Source organism: Amblyomma maculatum, unplaced genomic scaffold (genome assembly GCF_055883805.1).
Source record: "Amblyomma maculatum isolate TAMU_Amacu unplaced genomic scaffold, ASM5588380v1 scaffold_13, whole genome shotgun sequence".
Lineage (NCBI taxonomy): Eukaryota > Metazoa > Arthropoda > Arachnida > Ixodida > Ixodidae > Amblyomma > Amblyomma maculatum.
Genome location: NW_028146738.1, coordinates 14152555 through 14160469, shown reverse-complemented (window position 1 = coordinate 14160469; position 7915 = coordinate 14152555). Strand labels below are relative to the sequence as shown.

Below are 7915 nucleotides of genomic sequence, written 5' to 3'. Positions count from 1 at the left end.
CAGGGGTTCTGCCTGACGCTAACTGTTTTTGTTTGTGTATGAAATTAATTCCTTCAACGCCGCTTTCCAGACATAAGCATGCGGACAATGCTCATGTTATATGAGGACAAGCGCTCTCTATTGTCGCGTATATATCAGTATCTAAAATATTTATTTTTTTTTCATTTTAATTTCTTTTCCTCGCTTCATTGGCGCTGCTTCGCTGTTTTTGCAACGCATTCGAGAAGATGACGCAGATGTTATCACCAGATCGAAACAAGTGCGATAGAAAATCGACATAGGTGGGTATACGGTTGAGGTTCGATTGCTTCAGGAGCGCGACTGCGGGAAGTGTACGGGGCGTATTCTTTGGATGCTTGAGAAAAATGGCGCAGTGTTGAGTACAGGCGCCGAACTGCGCAATCGTAATTTCTCGTTGCCTTGGGTCAACTTAAGTCTCTGTCATCGCGGCCAGCTTTGCGTTGCACTTAACAGGCTCGTCCGTTACTGTTGTGTGTAACGGAACACTAATTCCGCCATCCTCCTGTACCATTTCACTTTTTGCACCGCAGGCCAGGGTCAATGCGCGAGAACCTCTGCCGGATACAGCTCCCCAGAGCCCCACATTGCACGACGAGGTGAACGACGCCATTGACATGAGCCTAAGAATCGTCGCAAAGGACGGTAAGCCTGCCCTGTTAGCATAATCGAGGTCGTTGTAAAGACAATCTCTTTGCGCTTACCTTTATGGCTAGAGGCTGGTGAGCGTCTGACGCGCTTAGGAATGGCCCACGTCCTCCCGTTGGTCTGTCATGTAATCAACGCCTAATAGCCACTTTGAGTGGCGGCGGCGAGCGCTTTTGGACGACCTTTTCACTGCCAGAATATATGCCCGAAATGGAGAAACTGTATAATAATTAGCTCTCTAGCCGCATCGTATATGCAGACTTTCTCGTATGGTGTTCTGTAGCGGACGGCGCATAATAATAATGATGCATGCCGAAACAAGCAATATATATATATATATATATATATATATATATATATGGTGGCTCTGGTGAACACTCTCAAGGTTCGTATACAGACAACATAAATACCCAAGAAAGTAGCAGGGGGGACAGCGGCCGATGTAGCTCAGTTGGAAGAGCACCGGACGCGATATTCGGAGGTCGTGGGTTCGGTTCCCACCATCGGCACGTTGTTTTTTCTTCTACTTTCTGTCTAATTATCTTTCCCCTAAACGGATTACATTACTAATTTCTGAGATTATCCAAGTAAACATAAAAAAATACATAAAGTATCATCCCCAACGCTTTCCTTGGCCTACAGAAGCCAACAGTCGGCGAGGCCAAGGAAAGCGTTGGGGATGGTACTTTATGTATTTTTTTTAATGTTTACTTGGGTAATCACAGAAATTAGTAATCTAATCCGTTTAGGGGAAAGATAATTAGACACAAAGTAGAAGAAAAAACAACGTGCCGATGGTGGGAATCGAACCCACGACCTCCGAATATCGCGTCCGGTGCTCTTCCAACTGAGCTACATCGGCCGCTGTCCCCCCTGCTACTTGCTTGGGTATTTATGTTGTCTGTATACGAACCTTGAGAGTGTTCACCAGCGCCACCCTCAACCATAGCGGCGGACGTGGAACGTCCTTTGTTACGGCCAGCGTCACGTAGAACGTGATCAAGAGCGAGGGCGAAAACTGTGCGAGAACCCTCTTACGCTACCTTACGCAGTCTTAAAGCCATAGGTAGCGTAAGAGGGTTCTAGCATTTCGCCCTCGCTCTTGTTCCCGTTCTACGGGACGCTGGCGGTAACACACGACGTTCCACTTCCGCCGCTATGATTGAGGGTGGCGCTGGTGAACACTCTCAAGGTTTGTATTTTATTTTATTTATTTTATTTAGTACATACTGCAGGCCGTGAGGCCCAAGCAGGAGTGGATTACAAACAAGTTATTACGAGTGAGCAATAATACCACGATGCGAACAGAACAAAGCACAAACAGCGGTAAATGAAAAAGATAATGGCACAGCATAACCAAAGCTAAACATGGTCATAAATCAGGTCAAGAGACTGTAGGCAGGTAGCTGGCAAGTTATTCCAATCACTGATGGTCTGCGGAAAGAAAGAGTGTTGAAATAACCTAGTCTTAGCAAAGTACGGGGTAAGAGAAAGGGGGTGAGAGTGTCGGGTTTGTCTGGTGTTCGATACTAGCAGGTACGGTGAAGAATCTATTCCAAGTTTATGGTTAAACAATAAGTATAAAAATTTCAGTCGAAGGAATTTTCGCCGGGATTGAAGGGTAGGTATTGAATTCGATTGCATCAGTGTAGAGACAGAGATTGTTCGACAGTACTGCGAAAACATGAAACGGACGGCTTTCCTTTGGATCCGCTCTAGAGCGTTTATGTTGGTGACAGTATACGGGTCCCATACAATACAGGCATACTCTAATTTAGTCCTTATAAAAGTTTCGTATGCTAATCTTTTAACTTTGAGAGGGGCATCCTTTAGCTTATGGCGCAACAAGCAAAGTTTTCGAAATGCAGACGAGCAAGTGTTAGAGATATGAGTGTTCCAGTTTAAGTTGCTTGTTAATGTCACACCAAGATATTTAAATTCGTTAACTTCAGCTATTAGACCTGAATCCAAAGAAAAAGAGTATTTTAACGGATTATGTTTTCTTGTAACACGTAGTAACACCGTCTTTTCCGAGTTTAGTTTCATTCCCCATTTACAACACCATGTGAATATGTTGTTAAGGGTCATGTTTAGTGCTACCTGGTCGTCAACTGACCGGATCTCATTAAAAATAATGCAGTCATCAGCATACATGCGGATCTGCACAGGCTCATTAACTATATTGACAATATCATTGCAATATATCAAAAACAGCAGCGGCCCAAGAACACTGCCCTGAGGGACACCAGATGTAACCGGAAGAGCACAAGAACTTTCTCCGTTAATTGTAACATACTGTTTGCGTTGCAATAAATACATAGAAACCCAGGCAACTAGGAAATCGGGCAATCCTATCATTTGAAGTTTCTCTATTAGTTTGTTATGCGGTACTAGGTCGAACGCCTTGCTGTAATCCAAAAAAATTAAGTCTACCTGGCCGGTCCTATCCACGACGGAAGCAAGAAAGTGAAATAAAGTGACTAACTGTGTGACCGTAGAAAACCCTTTCCTGAAGCCATGCTGGTGTTCCGACAAAATGTTATTATCTTGGAGAAATTTAGAAATGAGGTCGGCTACGATATGCTCCATGAATTTAGAAGAAGAGCATAATATAGATATGGGTCGGTAGTTAGATAATAAAAGTGGGTCCCCCTTCTTCAGGACGGGCACCACACGTGCAGTCTTCCAGTCTTCAGGTATGGATGCAGTTCTAATAGAAGCTCGAAATATCAAAACGAGAAACTTGCACAGTGTTTCAGCAAAACGGCGAAGGAATGCGCCTGGTATACCATCAGGTCCTGGAGAAGATTTAACTTTTAGTCTAAGCAGCATGTTCAATACCCCTTCGTTTGAAATCAAGTCGGTAACATTAAGGAAATGCGAGGGGAAAGTAGAAAGTGAAGGTCCAGTTGAAGTAGAGAAGACACTGTGGAAGTATTGGTTAAAGTTTTGTGCAATAATCTTAGGATTAGTTAAAACTGCACCGTTATGAGATATTTGTTGTACACTCCTTTTGTTTTCCTTCATAAAGTTCCAGAACCTTTGAGGATCCTCAGAAATAAAGTTCGGGAGAGTAGTATTAAAATAAAAAGACTTTGCACGTACAATGGCAGCAGACAGAGCTGCGCGAGCTTCGCTGAAAGCATGAGATGCTGTTCTTTTCTTTCGTAGGCGTTTGGCCTTTCGTTTTAAATGTATTATATGTCTATTCATCCATGGTGTGTATTTGCCTGTTTTCTTTGTTCTATCAGGCACAAAATTGCTCAAGCAAAAGTGGCATATCTTCTTAAATTTGTTCCAAAGAACAGCAGCATCATCTTCAGAGAAGTCAGTAATCTGCGATTCTAAGTAACCTAAAATGGCATCATCATCGGCACGTTCAAAATCCTTCACCGTTCTAACCACTGGATTATTTTTTACACGTTTGGAAACAAATTCCAAGCAAACAGATACTATTTTATGATCGGATAAGCCTGAATCGACCGACACAACATAATCATCAAAACAACGATCAAGAAAAACCAAATCAAGGACAGAACTAGACGAACCGTCTACACGCGTGGGCTCATTGACAATTTGAACGAGATTATTTTCAAACATGATATCGATCATAGCACTGGCTTCATTTTCAGAGTCGGGCCTGGAAAACAAGCGGTTCCAATGAATGCACGGAAGGTTGAAATCACCAACCAATATCATCTTGTGTTTACTGTAATCCCTCATATGATCTCTGAGCTTTATTAGAAGGTCGGGAATCGACTCTGGTGGTCTATATACTGCATACAATAAGAAAACATGCCCAAATAGGTTCACTTTTAAGCATAAACATTCAACATCTTTAACATCTGGAAGCAGAACGGTTTCTATATCAGATTTGGTTATTACAGCTACACCTCCGCCCCTAGTTGGTCTGTCTTTGCGATAAATTTTGAATGCTGGCGGAACTAGATCATCATTGCTGACCGCACTGTGCAACCAGGTTTCTGTAATGACGGCGATGTGTGGGTCGTATGATAAAAGAACTCCTTCAAGTAGGCTAGTCTTATTTACGATACTCCGGGCATTTATGTTTAGGAGCCTAACACGCTTATCCTGGACGCGTCATGTGCATGGTTCTTGGGGGGCTTTAGAAATTAACTGGCGTTCTTGTTTCGCCTCGTCCCAGTCATACACGTCACGGTCGATGTGCAATTTGTCATGAACAAGAAATACTTTTCTGCCTTGCAAATTCTCAGTTTTAGTACTCTGCCACAGCATCTTTCGTCTTTTTAAAGTAGCCGGTGAGTAATCGTTCTGGATAGAAATATCTGACCCTTTTAGTTTGCTGCAGTTTTTAAAGAGTGATGCTTTTTCATTGAAATCCGTAAAAAAGACTATAACCGGTCGTTTTGATGCCTTCTTACCCAGCCTGTGAATGCGACCAATTGATACGCATTTCACGCCAAGTTTTCCTTCAAAGGTTTCCGTGATTACTTTGCGCTTAAGATCAGATTCGGATTCATTTATTTCTTCGGGTATGCCGTAAACGATAAGGTTACATCGCCTGCTTCTATCTTCTAAATCTGTGAGCTTACGAGCTTGATGGCCTACAGAAGATTGGTATGTACGGAGCGCATTTTCAAGATCTTCTAATTTCAAGGTTTTAGCTTTAATTTCGGAAATGTGGTCTTCAACACAGGTGAACTGAGCTCGAATGTCCGCAATCATGCCGTCCGTTTTCGATTTCAGCTCAAGTATCTCATCCCGCAGAGAATTTTGTCCTTCTAATACCCTTTGCAGTAATTCATTGTTGGAAATAGGACCCGGATTTAGCTCAACGTCCCCACACAAAAGAAGTTCAAGAACATGGTAACAATCATTCACTATCTTCAGACACCGTAGTGGGCACGGCAGGACAAGCAAAAAACGGCAGTCACTTTTAAGAGAACAAGAATACGGACCAACCTGTACAAAGTAAAAGAAGGGCTTGATTAACGCCATGCTCTTGCCAGGCCCACCGTGCCCACTGAAGGTGAAGCGGTGAAGACAGTCCTTTAAGTAGACACCGGTTGGTGACGTCATGGATCCCACGTGAGGCGCGGTCGGCAGCGTCACAGTTCCATGGCTGTCATGATGAAGTTGAAATCTTGGATCATCGCCGATCGTGCAAATATCAAGCTGCATTGTTGGCACGTGAAAAGAAGTTGGTTGATACAAGCGCAACGGGTCTCCGGCGCAGGAGCATAGCGTCGACGTTCCAGAGAGGCAGAGAAATAATCCCTGTACAAAGTAAAAGAAGGGCTTGATTAACGCCATGCTCTTGCCAGGCCCACCGTGCCCACTGAAGGTGAAGCGGTGAAGACAGTCCTTTAAGTAGACACCGGTTGGTGACGTCATGGATCCCACGTGAGGCGCGGTCGGCAGCGTCACAGTTCCATGGCTGTCATGATGAAGTTGAAATCTTGGATCATCGCCGATCGTGCAAATATCAAGCTGCATTGTTGGCACGTGAAAAGAAGTTGGTTGATACAAGCGCAACGGGTCTCCGGCGCAGGAGCATAGCGTCGACGTTCCAGAGAGGCAGAGAAATAATCCCTGTACAAAGTAAAAGAAGGGCTTGATTAACGCCATGCTCTTGCCAGGCCCACCGTGCCCACTCTACAGACATACAGACATTAATACCCAAGAAAGTAGCAGGGGGGACAGCGGCCGATGTAGCTCAGTTGGAAGAGCACCGGACGCGATATTCGGAGGTCGTGGGTTCGGTTCCCACCATCGGCACGTTGTTTTTCTTCTGCTTTGTGTTTAATTATATTTCCCCTAACCAGATTGCATTACTAATTCCTTTGATTACCCAAGTAAACATTAAAAAACAACATAAAGTACCATCCCCAACGCTTTCCTTGGCCTTGCCGACTGTTGGCTTCTTTCGTTCATGTATTATAACGAGCACCCTCATTTCCCCGATATATATATATATATATATATATATATATATATATATATATATATATATATATATATATATATATATATATATATATATATATATATATATATATATATACACGAGTTAATTCTTCTAGCAAGACTAAATATTGGTACGTGAATGTTTTTGATATCAGTAATATGCACACGAACATATCAAACTCAGTGTGAGTTTCATTTGCCCTGAAAATATATTCAGTCCACGGAGTCAGTGACATCCCACTTGCCTGCATGCAGTTCTCGTTTTAAACATTTTTGTCAAAGCTGTTCAGACCGCAATCAGGCAACTTTTTGTGTCCCGTTATTTCTTATAAGAGCCAGACTTTTGTGAACAGCTCCTTCTTTTTCTCTCTCTCTGTCAAAACTTTATTTCCCGCCGTAATTTTTGCGCGTCGCCAGCACAGCCAATGAGTTAGCCTGCTCGAAAGCTGTCTTTTGTGCGGGCACCTTGCTTCCTGTAAGGTATGTGAAGAAAGCGCGCCCTTTAATCGTTATAGCTTTAATAGCAAGGATACAGCAGCACAAACACCCGAGGATTGTCGGCCTTGCAGGTCCGTTCGCCGGCAGAAACAGAGCGAGCGTCTTCTCTGCTCTTTTCGTTGCGTCCATTGTTCGATGCAAGGCATTCTGCTGTTTCGACTACTGGTCGAGCGGGAAGGAGGGCCAGTTTCTCACGAGTGCATTGGAACATATAGCGAGAGGATCATTACTATCCCTGATTATACCGGCTGGCTCGCCATGGCTTTCTATGTGGTCACTGACCCGCTGTAGGTTCGGTCAAAGCGAGCGCGAAATATATCTACTCTTGTCGGACTTTCGGTGTGCCTCGTAACCTATCTTTTCTGTTCAGAGGCGTGAGTTTCGCCTATGGGCATCAGACGGCATTCATCTCACTCGCACGATCACAACAGAGTAACGCAGAAAGCATAGGCCTATGGCCACAGGCCTGCATATTTTAGGCCTGCTTGTGGCGCACCAGAAACAGGGCAGAGGCTTCAACGCGCTGCCAACATTAGCGCCAGGGCCACGGTTGTATTGTGGCGGCAGACAGAGAGCACACCCAGTGCGTAGGTCGCGGATAAATCACGCGCCGCAGTTGTCGCTCAAGTTAGACCTTATCCTCGTCTTCTTTGGCTCAACATTATAAGGAGGGGGGGTGTTACTAGATCAGCGGCGGTGCTGTGTCTGTCTGCAGTTGCAACGCGAACGTAAATAGCGAAATGAGGGGTACTGGGTAGTTTGTGTTCTAAAAAAATAATTTTCCGCTGCTTCACTGTAATGC

The 7915-nt window shown here is 44.1% G+C and overlaps 1 non-coding gene across 1 annotated transcript; it reads right to left on the bottom strand.

Annotated features, from left to right (window-relative positions):
• Positions 1 to 1455: 1455 nt before the first annotated feature.
• On the bottom strand, positions 1456 to 1528 carry TRNAS-CGA (transfer RNA serine (anticodon CGA)). Its single transcript has one exon. It is a non-coding gene; the product is annotated as a tRNA-Ser (tRNA).
• Between the last annotated feature and the right edge of the window lie 6387 nt (positions 1529 to 7915).